Consider the following 13276-nt stretch of genomic DNA (forward strand, 5'->3'; position numbering starts at 1 on the left):
TCTTATTTGATCACTCTCTTTTTCTTCCTTTTCTTAATTCTCTCTTTCTGGGATGTCTATCAGGAGGTTGAACCTGCTGGATTGCTTCTCTATGCCATTTCTACCCCCTTCTTCTTTTTTATCCTGTTTTTGTGATTGTTTTTGGTAGACTTACTTTACTTCACCTTCCAAATCATCTCTTTAATTGTTTCTGCCTATTAATATCCTGTACTTGTTTCATGGATAAATATATTCTCAAAACTTTCTGAGAATAACAATTAGGTCAATTTAAAATATGTATCATGTTGTTCCTTCGATTTATGTTTAGACATTTTTTGGCCTTTTTTTTAATATATATATATTTAAGAATGAGTAATCATTGCTTGGGAACACTGTGTGTCCATTCCAATTGATTTTTTAAAACCAGCTTTATTAAGATATAATTCACATAACATACAGTTTGCCCATTTAAAGTATACAATTGAACGGTTTTTAGTGTATTTTCAGATCTGTGCAACTGTCACCATCATCAGTTTTAGAGCATTTTCATTACCTCAAAAAGAAACTCTATGTCCTTTGGCTATTATATAAGCCCCTACCTCCCATCTCCCTCAGCTCTAAGCAACCACTAATCTACCTTTATTTTTTATTTTTTATTTTTTTATTTTTTTTTTTTTTGAGACAATCTTGCTCTGTCGCCCAGGCTGGAGTGCAGTGGCGCGATCTCGGCTCACTGAAAGCTCCGCCTCCGGGGTTCACGCCATTCTCCTACCTCAGCCTCCCAGTAGCTGGGACTACAGGCGCCCGCCACTACGCCCGGCTAATTTTTTTTGTATTTTTAGTAGAGACGGAGTTTCACCGTGTTAGCCAGGATGGTCTCGATCTCCTGACCTCGTGATCCGCCCGCCTTGGCCTCCCAAAGTGCTTGGATTACAGCTGTGAGCCACCACGCCCGGCCAGCAACCGCTAATCTACCTTCTAATCTACCTTTTGTCTCTCTAGATTTCCCTGTTCTGGATGTTGCTTATGAATGGAGTCACACAGCATGTAGTCTTTTGTGACTGACTTCTTTCACTTAGCATAAAGTTCTTAAGTTTATCCATGCTGTATCATATGTTAGTACTTATTATTTTATGCTTCAATAATATTCTGTTGTGTGGATATACTACACTCATACGTCAGTTGATGGACATTTGGGTTGTTTTCATCTCTGGATATTATCAATAATGCTGCTATAAGCATTAACGTATAAAGTTTTTGGTTTGATATATATATTTTCATTTTACTTGGATATACATCTAAAGTGGAATTCCTGAGTTATAAGGCAACTCTGTGTTTAGAGTTTGAGGAATTTCCACGCTGTTTTCTGAAGGAGCTTCACCATTTTGCATTCCCACCAGCAGAGTATGAGCATTCCGATTTCTCCACAGATTCCCTAACACTTGCTATTACCTGATTTTTGATGCTAGTCATTGTAATGGGTATAAAGAAGTCTTTCGTTGTGGTTTAACTTTGTATTTTTCTGACGACTAATGATGCGGAATATCCTTTTGTGTGCTTATTGGCCATATGCGTATTTTCCTTGGAGAAATGTCTATTCAGATCATTTGCTCATTATAAAAATTGCATTATTCCTTTTTACAAGTGAGTTGTAAGAGTTCTATATATATTATGGATGCAATTGCCTTATCAGATATATGATTTGCCAGTATTTTTCTCTCATTCTTTGTGTTGTATTTTCACATTCTTAATGGCATCCTTTAAGCCACAAAGATTTTTCATTTTTATGAAGTCCAAATTATGTATTTCTTTTCTTTTGTTGCTCATGCTTTTTGTATTTTAGCTAAGAATGTTTTGCCAAATTGAGAGTCATGAAGATTTACCTCTGTTTTCCTTTAAAAGTTTTATCATTTGGGCTCTTACATGTAGGTGTTCCATCCATTTTGAGTTAACTTTTTAATTTTAAACTCCATTCTGAGTTAAATTTTGCATGAGGTGAGGGTCTAAATTACCTTTTTTGCATGCTTTTGCATGAGGCTATCCAGTTGTCCCAGCACCCATTTACTGAAAAGACTATTCTTTCCCCATTGAATAGTTTGGCACCCTTGTTGACAATCAGTGGACCACAGACACATGGTTTCTGGACTCTATCAATTCTATGCCACTGATCTATTTGTCTATCCTTGTGCCAGTAGCACACCGTCTTAATTAACATTGCTTTGTAGCATATTTTGAAACCAGGAGGCATGAGTCCTCCTACTTTGTTCTTTTTTAAGATTGTTTTGGCTATTCTGGGTCTCTTGCAATTCTATGTGAAATTTAAAATCAACTTGTCAATTTCTACTAAGAATTCATCTAGGATTCTGATAGGGATTATGTTGAGACTATCCGATGGGTTGATAAGTTCCAGTATTCAGAGGTTTGAGGCTTCAATGCCCATGTAATTCTCTTAATTCTTCCAAGAAATTTCACTTTATTACTTTTTTAAAAAAACTTTTTATTGTAGAAACAGAAAAACACATATTATATATAACTTAATGAGTAGTAAATCAAACAGTATTGTAACTACCACTCAGTAAAGAAATAAAACTGTGATAGTCACTTCAGAAGTTTCTTTATGTGTAATTGAAAATCACGGCCTCCCTACCCCAATAAGTAATGATTATCCTGACTTTATATTATTCACTTCTTTATTTTTCTTCATAGCTTTATTATCCTCATGGGCACCCTAGAAATTGCTAATAGCCTTGCCATTAACAGATAGACATATTTTTATGTGTTCTTTAATCTGTAAGTCATTCTCCTATTCTTTTTTTTTTTTTTTTTTTTTTTTGGAGACAGAGTCTTGCTCTGTTGCCCGGGCTGGTTCTTTGCTCACTACAATCTCCGTCTCCCGGATTCAAGCAATTCTCCTGCCTCAACCTCCCGAGTAGCTGGGATTACAGGCATGTGCCACTACACCCGGCTAATTTTTTTGTATTTTTAGTAGAGACGGGGTTTCACCATATTGGGCAGGCTGGTCTTGAACTCCTGACCTTGTGATCCACCCACCTCGGCCTCCCAAAGTGCTGGGATTACAGGCGTGAGCCACTGCACCCAGCCTCCTATTCTTTTGTTTTTCATACAGTTTATTTTCCTCCCAAGAGTTTACCACAGTCTAAATTTTGCATTCTCTTGGTGTAGGTTAAAAGGTTCCTCAGTTCTCAGTATTTCTTGTAAATTGATAGTTGGATCCAGAGACTTGCTTAATCCTTCTGATGTTCTTTCATCAGAAGGCATAAAATGTATAATTGTCTCTCTCTCTGTAATATTAGTAGCTGTTGGTGCTCAATACCTAAATTCATTAATTTGTATTCTAATGCTATTGCTACTTTTTATCTATTTGTTAGAAAACTTTTATAAAGTGGTACGTTATGTCATTTACTATTTTGTTATTCTGGTACAATTCTCACACAGGAAGAAGGATAGATGGTTGATTTTTATTGATCTTTTATTTAACCTGTTTTAAAAATAATAAGTTCATTACCTATCATCTTCTAAGGAAACCAATTAGATTGAAATATTATTATATACTCATGGACTTAAACATATTCTCTGAGTTTCAGTCGGTTGAAATTGTATTTATTTTGAGGCTCAAATTGTTTCATCTTTTGTGAAGAGAAGCTTCTTCAAGCTGGTTTCTGAGTTCTTTTGACATGACCCTAATAGTTTTGAATGGCTTCCTCACTGTCTGAGGACATATGTCCTCATGTCTTCTTCATATGACAAGATGTTTCAGGTTTGTTTGGTTCACTTCTTGCCCCAAACCTGAAATCAGCCAAGAAGTTCTGGTTTCTTTTAGTGGTAAATAATATTTTAGATAAAATTTGACTGTTAGGAAAAATCATTGCTTCTTTCTTGGCCTTTATACCTAAGTCTCTTTGGTGAAGACAGCTCATTTTTTCTTCTGTGTGTAAATATGTATTAAATTTAAATTTAAAATTACTTCTATAAGTAATTATATGTTTTATATTCACCATCAGTTCTTATATCAATATTCCTTTGGTCACTTTGTTTCCTAAAACTTACACTCAATAGATTTCTCACAAGGGCTCTTGGGAACATGTTTGAGTTCTTACATGGTGGTAACAGTTTGTATGTGTACTCTATACTCGAAAGAGAGTTTTTAGGATATAAAAATCCTCGACTCACATTTTTTTTTCCTGAAGTATTCTAAATATGTTATTTCATTTACTTCTGGCATTAAACATTACTGTTGAAAAGTCTAATAATAATCGAATATTTTCCCTTATTAATCTCTTGCTTTTTTGCCTAGCTGTCCAAAGGATTTTCAAATTTTTTCTTCAAAGTGCAGTCATTTTACTAGACTTTCTTGGCACTGGTCACTCTGAGTCAGTATTCTCAGGTATGTACTTTTCTTGGTTTTGTATGTAGTTTCAAATAACATATTCAAGTTAAGGAGAGTTTTCTTGATTATTCTTTCTTATTTGCTCTTTCCTCTTGATTTGTTTTCTTCTTCAGAGACTCATATTATCTGTGTGTTAAATCTTCTTTGCTTATATTCAATATTTGTTATTAATTTTTTTCTCTTGTTACATTTATTTTAGATTTTTAATTTTTTATCCTCTTTACCTTTTGCTTTTCTTAAGGAATATTTTTTGTGTTTTCTTGTTCTTGTTCTTTCTAATTTTGTCATCATTTCTGACATAATTTTTTTATTTCCCAAGTTATATTTCTTAATTTCTAAGTACTAGTAATTCTGACTTAAGTCTTTTCATATCTACAAATAAGAGAGAGTTCTTGTCTTTGATAAACCAAGGTCTGTTACTTCAGATAATTATAATAGACAGTGATAAAAGCAGAGTATATATGTAGCACAAAAGAATAAGGGATGAGTAATTCAAATAGATTTAATACCAGAATATAATGTTTGACATTTCATGTAAAAATGATACCAAGGTAAAAGTGTTTTTATTATGATAAATATTCCATCTCAGCATAAGGTTATTAAGTAAGGCCTGTATTTGTTCTTTTTTGCTCAAATGGTGTTTTAAGATATAAATGTAGAAATGTTGGTGAGAGCACCAAGATTTGATAAGTGTCACATTGCTCGTTGGTATGAGACCTATCGTCACAGTTTTTGTTCTCCAGGACCTGACTCTGATATACAGGTTAGTCATCTAGATGTTTATTAAGTAGTGCCATTGGCATCCATATCCGTGAAAGGTAGAAGGATGGAGCAGGACTGGGAAGGGGAAGAAACTGAGCTGTGATGCAGGCCCAGCAGCCTCAGCAAACCCTACAAAATGATCTGTCAAAGTTGTTCCATGTTGCGACAAAATAGGTGGTCCTCGATACCTCTGCCTCCATCATGTTGGCCATCCCCAAAAAGGGTGTGACCTTGGGTGGATCAATTCCTAAAGGACTGTTACCTAAAGACTTCACAGACAGCATTCCCAGCAATTGGGCAATATATGTCCTTTCATGAAAGAGGATATGAGCACCACATCTCCATGTTTACCACTTACAGTGATGAAGGATTTACCGGGGGGCAATAATAATTTGGTTTTCTGCCTCTTACATCTCTCATCCACATCAAGGGTATAAAACAATTGACAATAAGAGATTATTCGTTATTCTTAAAAAGAAATATTAGTGTCTTGTGATGCCTTTTCCTACCTCCATCCTCTCAAATCAAGACAATGAGGATGCAACAGGACCAGGTACAGAGTGCCTCATGTGTCCCCAGCAGTTTAAGTGACATAATGGATTGTTGCTAACATCCTCCTGGAAAATCTACGTGGTGAGCTATGGGCCAACAAATCTGTTTAATGGAAGAGTGAAAGAGCAGCATCTTCTGTGGGCAGTTGGCACTCAAAATGTTTGATGGGGCTGAGGCTGAGCAAGTGTTTCCCAGTTGTGGGACACCTGCAATAGAGATCAATGTGGGGGTTTCCTGAGAGTTTCATGAGGAAAAATGAGACAGGAGAAGAGATCTTAGCAGAAAGACATTTTCCTTTGAGCTAGGTGTCTAAGGACTAAGGAAAGAGATATATGACCAACTAGGGAGGATGGACCACCTGCTCTGTGGAAATAGTTATTGAAGATTTCCAGAGATAAAGGAGGTGGGATCCTTCAAACTGTGCAAAGACCCCATGAGAGACCCTGGCTGCAAGGATCAGAGAGTATGAAACAGACTCACCACTGTAAAACATTTCTGTTCCTCCCTTCTTCGAAAGCTGGCAAGGTCATAAATTGAGGTTGGGGGAGAACACATAAAAATACGCAATAGGAAAGAGTAAGTACTCTGACAACACTGACTCTCTTGACTTCAGAACTTTGTACCTATTAGTTTTGAACTTTAGGAGAGAGTGAATTTAACTCTAGATTAAAGTCACTTCTATTACAGGGAAATGTCCATTTTAATCACTGAAATAGAATTACCTGAAGATTCATGTAACTTGTCTCAAATTTCATCCTCGTGAGAAATTAGACCCAGAAAAGTATTTAAGGTATAGTGGAAAAATGCTAAAATCGCCTTTTCATTACATTCCACAGTATAGTTGCTTAGGTAAATGTTCAGACCCTTCAGAGTCCTGCTATTTCTAAGTTGTTGCTTCTAATTTACTTAGGCAAACTCAACTCAAGGGCTTTCTGAATCCTCAAGGAAAAATTATGTACTATTTAATATAATTAATTGGAAAAGATGTTCAGATTTCTCAGGAGAAACCTGAGTCTCTGAATTTGCCATAACATCACATGTCAGCTGTGTTGGAAGTAGAACAATTCTAGGCCAGAAAGTTCTTTGGTGTTACAGAAATGAAAAAGGATATTGGAGAAAGGCAATAATTGTTAGTCTGAGAATTGAATCAGCCTTGGGACAGGAAATGTCGCTAAGAATTCAGGCCTGTAAGTTGTCATGGGTATGTATCTTCCCTAGAAAACACTTATAACCTAGTAATATCACCAACTGAAATCTAATGTCACTTGCTCTCATGTTTTAGAATTCAAGTTAAATTATGTCTCCGCCATGAAACCAGGACCTATCAAGCAGCCACTGATTCTTTTCTTCTACTGAATATTCCCTGGATATGGTACTTGTATGACCGTCCACACAAATGGAATCACACTTTGAGTTACATTTAAATTACATTTAAGTAAAATTTTGGTTTTATCAAAGTATACATAAAGAGTCAAATAATAATGCAGGACTAATAATAAAAACCAGCATTCTCTGGCTCCTTCTCTTCCACCCTTCCCTATACCCAAGTACCTGTCTCCAGAAGAAACCTAGTGCCTCTCTCCAGAATAAACAATTTCAACTCTTAAATGTTTCCTCTTGTAGTTATTTCCATATTTGTATATAACATACCTAAGTTTTTATTTCTTGATCATTAATATTAGATTATCAATTCACTTCCTACTAAGGAAGATGAAAATTTAGCTGCTATACTAATTCTGTACCCCATCACCAATTTTACACTTCCTTCCTCCCATTCGTCTTATGTAGCCCACATTCTTTTTATATGTGATAATTTTTACTGAATAAATATTCAGTATTTATTATGATCATGTAGGTATTGCTTGTACTTACAGTTGTAAAATGTTGTTCAAGTAAAACAGGAACAATTTTAAGGTTTTTTTGAGTAGAAAGAAGTTTAACGTAGGAAAATAAAGCTGTAAAAAATTATTGGAAATGCAAGCATATGTTACCAATATTTTCAGCTGCCTGTAACTCTGAAGTTGATAATTCCCAGAGAATAATTGAAGTTTCTGGAAGTCACTGCTGCTTCTAACAATCATAGATGTGCATGAACCTAATAACAGAGTTTCAGAGTACATGAAGCAAATATTGACAAAGTTAGTGGGAGAAATAGACAATTCCACAATGATGGTTGGAGAGTCTAATACTACTTTCTCAACAATTGAAAAGGCCAGGCATGGTGTCTTATGCCTGTAATCCCAGCAGTTTGGGAGGCTGAGGCAGGAAGCTGACTTGAACCCAGGAGTTCAAGATCAACATGGGCAACATAGCAAGACCCCTTTTTACAAACAAATTTTAAAAAGCAGCAAGACATGGTGATGCACGTCTGTAGTCCCAACCACTCAGGAATCTGAGGTGGGAAGATGACTTGAGGCTGAGAGGTCAAGGCTTCAGTACGCTATGATTGTGCCACTGCACTTCAGCCTGGGTGACAGAGGGTGAGCCTGTTTCAACAACAACAACAACAATCAAAAGAACGACTAAGCAAAAATCCAGCAAAGATAGAATATGTGAACAACATTATCAACCATCTTGATTTCATTGATGTCCACAGAAGACTAAAATAACAATGGCAATGAGAGAGGGGACATTACTATAGAACTTATAGATAATAAAAAGGCAACAACAGAATATTAACTTTATGCCAGTGGATTTGAAAATCTATTAAGATAAAATGGCTACATTCCTTGAAAAATACAAATTGCTAAAATAGAAATGAGAAACACAAATTACCAAAATAGGAATACAAAACTTGAATAGCTCTATATTAATTAAGGGAGTGTATACTAGTCTGTTCTCACATTGCTCTAAAGAACTCCCTGAGGCTGGGTAATTTATGAAGAAAAGAGGTTTAATTTACTCACAGTTCTGCAAGCTGTATAGGAAGCATGACTGGGAGGCTCAGGAAACTTACAATCATGGCAGAATGTTGAAGGGGGAGAAAGCATGTTTTCACATGGTGGCAGGAGAGAGAGAAAGAGAAAGTGAAGGGGGAGGTGATACACACTTTTAAACAACCAGATCTCAGGATCGCTTACTATCATGAGAATAACAAGGGGGAAGTCCACCACCATGATCCATTCATCTTCCACCAGGTTCTGTCTCCAATATGGGGAACTACAATTTGACCTGAGATTTTGGTGGTGACACAGAGCCAAGCCATATTGTTCTACCCTTGGCTCCTCCCAAATACCATGTCCTTCTCACATTTCAAAACACAATCATGCCTTCCCAACAGTCCCCAGTCTTATCTCATTCCAGTATTCATCAAAGGCCAAGTCCAAAGTCTCATCTGAGACAAGGCAAGTCCCTTCTGCCTATCAGCCTGTAAAATTAAAAACAAGTTAGTTACTTTCAAGATATTAACGGGGGTAGATGCATTGGGTAAATAGACCCATTCTGAGAGGGAGAAATCAGTCAAAACACAGTGACTACAGGTCCCATGCAAGTCCAAAACCCAACAGGGCAGTCATTAAATCTTAAAGCTCCAAAATAATCTCCTTTGATTCCACGACTCACATCCAGGCCACACTGATGCAAGCGGTGGGCTCCCCAAGGCCTTGGGCAGCTCTGTCCCTGTGGCTCTGCAAAGTACACAGACCTCGTGGCTGCTTTCATGGGCTGGCACTGAGTGCCTGCAGCTTTTCCAGGTGCATGGTGCAAGCTGTCAGTGGATCTACCATTCTGGGGTCTGGAGAACGATGGCCCTCTTCTCACAGCTCCACTACACAGTGCCCCACTGGGGACTCTATGTGGGGGCTCCAACCCCACGTTTTTTCTCCACATTGCCCTAGTAGAGGTTCTCCATTAGAGCTCTGACCCTGCAGCAGACTTCTACTTTGATATCCAGGTGTTTCCATACATCCTCTGAAATCTAGGCTCCCAAACCTCAACTCTTGCCTTCTGTGCACCCACAGGCACAAGACCACATGGACGCTGCCAAGGCTTGTGGCTTGAACCCTCTAAGGCAATGGCCTGAGCTGTACCTTGGGCCCTTTTAGCCATGACTGTAGCTGGAGTGGCTGAAATATAGGGCACCATGTCTTGAGGCTGCACAGAACATTGGGGCCCTGGGTCTGACCTAGAAAACCATTTTTTTTCCCTTCTAGGCTTCCAGGCCTGTGATAAGAGCGGCTGCTGTGAAGGTCTCTGAAATGCCCCAGAAACATTTTCTTCATTGTCTTGGCTATTAACATTCATCTCTTCTTTACTTATGCAAATTTCTGCAGCTGGCTTGAATTTATCCACTGAAAATGGGATTTTCTTTTCTACTGCATGGTCAGACTACAAATATTCTAAACTTTTATGCTCTCCTTCCCTTTTAAATGTAACTTCCAGGTTCAGATCACCTCTTTGCAAATGCATATGAGTATATGCTGTTAGAAGCAGCCAGGTCAAATCTTGAATTCTTTGCTGCTTAGAAATTCCTTCTGCCAGACACTTAGAAGTTTCTTCTGCCAGAAACCTAGAAGTTTCTTCTGCCAGCTATCCTAAATCATCTCTCTCAAGTTCAAAGTTCCACAGATCTCTAGACCAGGGGCAAAATGCCACCAGTCTCTTTGCTAAAGCATGGCAAGAGTGACCTTTATTCCAGTTCCCAGTAAGTTCCTCATCTACATCTGAGATCACCTTAGCAAGGACTTTATTGTCCATATCACTATCAGCATTTTGTTTACAACCATTCGACAAATCTCTAGGAGGTTCAAAACTTTCCCTCATCTTCCTGCCTTCTTAGAACCCCTCTACATTGTTCCAGCCTTCACCCATTACCCAGTTCCAAAGCTGCTTCCACATTTTTAGGTATCTTTATAACAATACCCCACTCCTGGTACCAATTTTTTGTAATAGTCCATTTTCACACTGCTATAAGGACTACCCAAGACTGGGTAATTTAGGCAGAAGGGAGGTTTAATTGACTCACAGTTCCACAGGCTATACAGGAAGCATGGCTGGGAGGCCTCAGGAAACTTTCAATTATGACAGAAGGGCAGAGGGGAAGCAAGTACATCTCCACATCATGGCAGGAGACAGAGAGATCATGAAGGGGGAAGTGCTACACTTTTAAACAACAAGATCTCATGAGAACACAGTCACTATCATGAAAACAGCAAGAGGGAAAAACACCCCTATGGTCCAGTCACCTCCCACCAGGTCTCTCCCCCAACATTGGGAATTACAATTTGACATGAGATTTGGGAGGGGATACAGAGCAAAATCATATCAGAGTGGAATTTATGACTTGAAATTTTCCTATACAGAAAACTCTAGTCCTAGATATCTCTTATCAAATATGTAAAAAAGAAAATAAAGCTACTCTTACAAAACCCTTTCAAAAATAAAGGAGGAGGAAAAACATTTTAGCTTATTTTGTGAGGTCACTATTTTTTTTTTTTTTTTTGAGACGGAGTCTTGCTCTGTTGCCCAAGCTGGAGTGCAGTGGCGTGATCCTGGCTCACTGCAAGCTCCGCCTCCTGGGTTCACGCCATTCTCCTGCCCCAGCCTCCCGAGTAGCTGGGACTACAGGCGCCCGCCACCTCACCCGGCTCATTTTTTTTTTTTTTTTTTTTTTTGTATTTTTAGTAGAGACAGGGTTTCACCGTGGTCTCGATCTCCTGACCTTGTGATTCGCCTGCCTTGGCCTCCCAAAGTGCTGGGATTACAGGCGTGAGCCACCGCGCCCGGCCAAACATGGACACAAAGATCCTTTTAAAAAGTTCGCAAATCAAATCTAATTGTATATGTGAAGGATGAGACATGATTATGGGGAAGTGGGGTTTCATTCCAGAAAAGCAAGATTGATTTAATATTTGAAAATCAATTAATGTAACTTATCATATTAATAAAATAAAGAAGAAGAAAACATACAATCACTTTGAAAGTTGCCAAAAACATTTGACAACATTCAACACTCATTCATAATTAAAATAATCTCAATGAATGATGATTTTTAGAAAGAAAATTTCTTGACCTGGTTAAGACCCCTAAAATCTACTGCACATATCAGTGATGAAAAGCTTTGCGCTTCCTGCCTAAGACCAGGAATAAATTAAGAATTTCTGCTTCAGCACTTCTATATTTATAATTTTATTAGACATCCTAGCCAGTGTAGTAAAGCAAGGAAAAAAAGGTAAAAACATTGGAAAAGAAAAAGCAAAGTGTCATTATTTGCAGACAGCATGAGCTTACGTAATCTACAAAAATCTAGTAGGACTAATAATTTAATAAGGTTGTAGGATAAAGGCCAATATTCAAAACCCAGTAGTATTTCTATGTTCTAGCAATAAACATTTAGAAAATGAGATAAAACATACTATTGACAATAACATAAAATTAGGAATACATTTAATAAATGATGTAGAAAAGTTGCCAAGGGTAATTAATAAATGGAGACTTACACCATGTTAATCAATTTAAAGAGTCAATATTGTTAAGATACCAATTCTACCCAAAGTAATCTACAGATTCAGTGAAATGTCAAACTATTAGCAATCCTTTTTTTTTTTTTAAAGAAATTAACATGGTGAGTTTAAAATTTATATAAATAGACAAATACATGGATATCCAAAACATTTTTTAGAAAGAGAAAATAATAGCATAAACTCCCTCATATATTAAGACAGCGTGGTATGGTGTAAACATAAAATGATCCATGGAACAGAAGAGAGTTAAAAAACGAATCCATACTTACATGCTTAATTGATTTTCCTCAGGTATTCCTATGGGGAAAATACATTCCTTTCAATAAATGCTGCTGGGAAAAATTCTATTTGGGAAAAAATAACCTAGATTCTTACCTTATGCTGCACAAAAATTAATTCACAATGGATCATAGACTGAAATGTAAGTGATAAAATGCTTAAACTTTCAGAACTATCAATAACTAGGGAGTTAGAGAATGTGGGAAGAGTTGCTAGTTGTATTCGAGATATGTTATTTTTTAAATGATCTGAATACATTTGCAGCCAAAAGTTACAATGGTGAAATTTGAACGAGATTACATGAATGTTTGTGAGAATCTGTGCTTTCCTTTGTATATAAAATATGTATTAATTAAAGTATAGTAATATATTACAATGAAGAATAATAATGAAGTAACTAGTAGTAATGAAAATTATGTATAAAATTGGCCGGGCGCGGTGGCTCAAGCCTGTAATCCCAGCACTTTGGGAGGCCGAGACGGGCGGATCACGAGGTCAGGAGATCGAGACCATCCTGGCTAACACCGTGAAACCCCGTCTCTACTAAAAATACAAAAAAACTAGCCCGGCGAGGTGGCGGGCGCCTGTAGTCCCAGCTACTCCGGAGGCTGAGGCAGGAGAATGGCCTAAACCCGGGAGGCGGAGCTTGCAGTGAGCTGAGATCCGGCCACTGCACTCCAGCCCGGGCTACAGAGCAAGACTCCGTCTCAAAAAAAAAAAAAAAAAAAAAAAAGAAAATTATGTATAAAATAATAAAGTTTCATAGTTAAAATTCTAGGGAGATAGATTTGACTATGAAAAACTCAAGATTTGAGTATGGTAAAAAACACTACAT

Source organism: Macaca fascicularis, chromosome 3, assembly GCF_037993035.2.
Source record: "Macaca fascicularis isolate 582-1 chromosome 3, T2T-MFA8v1.1".
Lineage (NCBI taxonomy): Eukaryota > Metazoa > Chordata > Mammalia > Primates > Cercopithecidae > Macaca > Macaca fascicularis.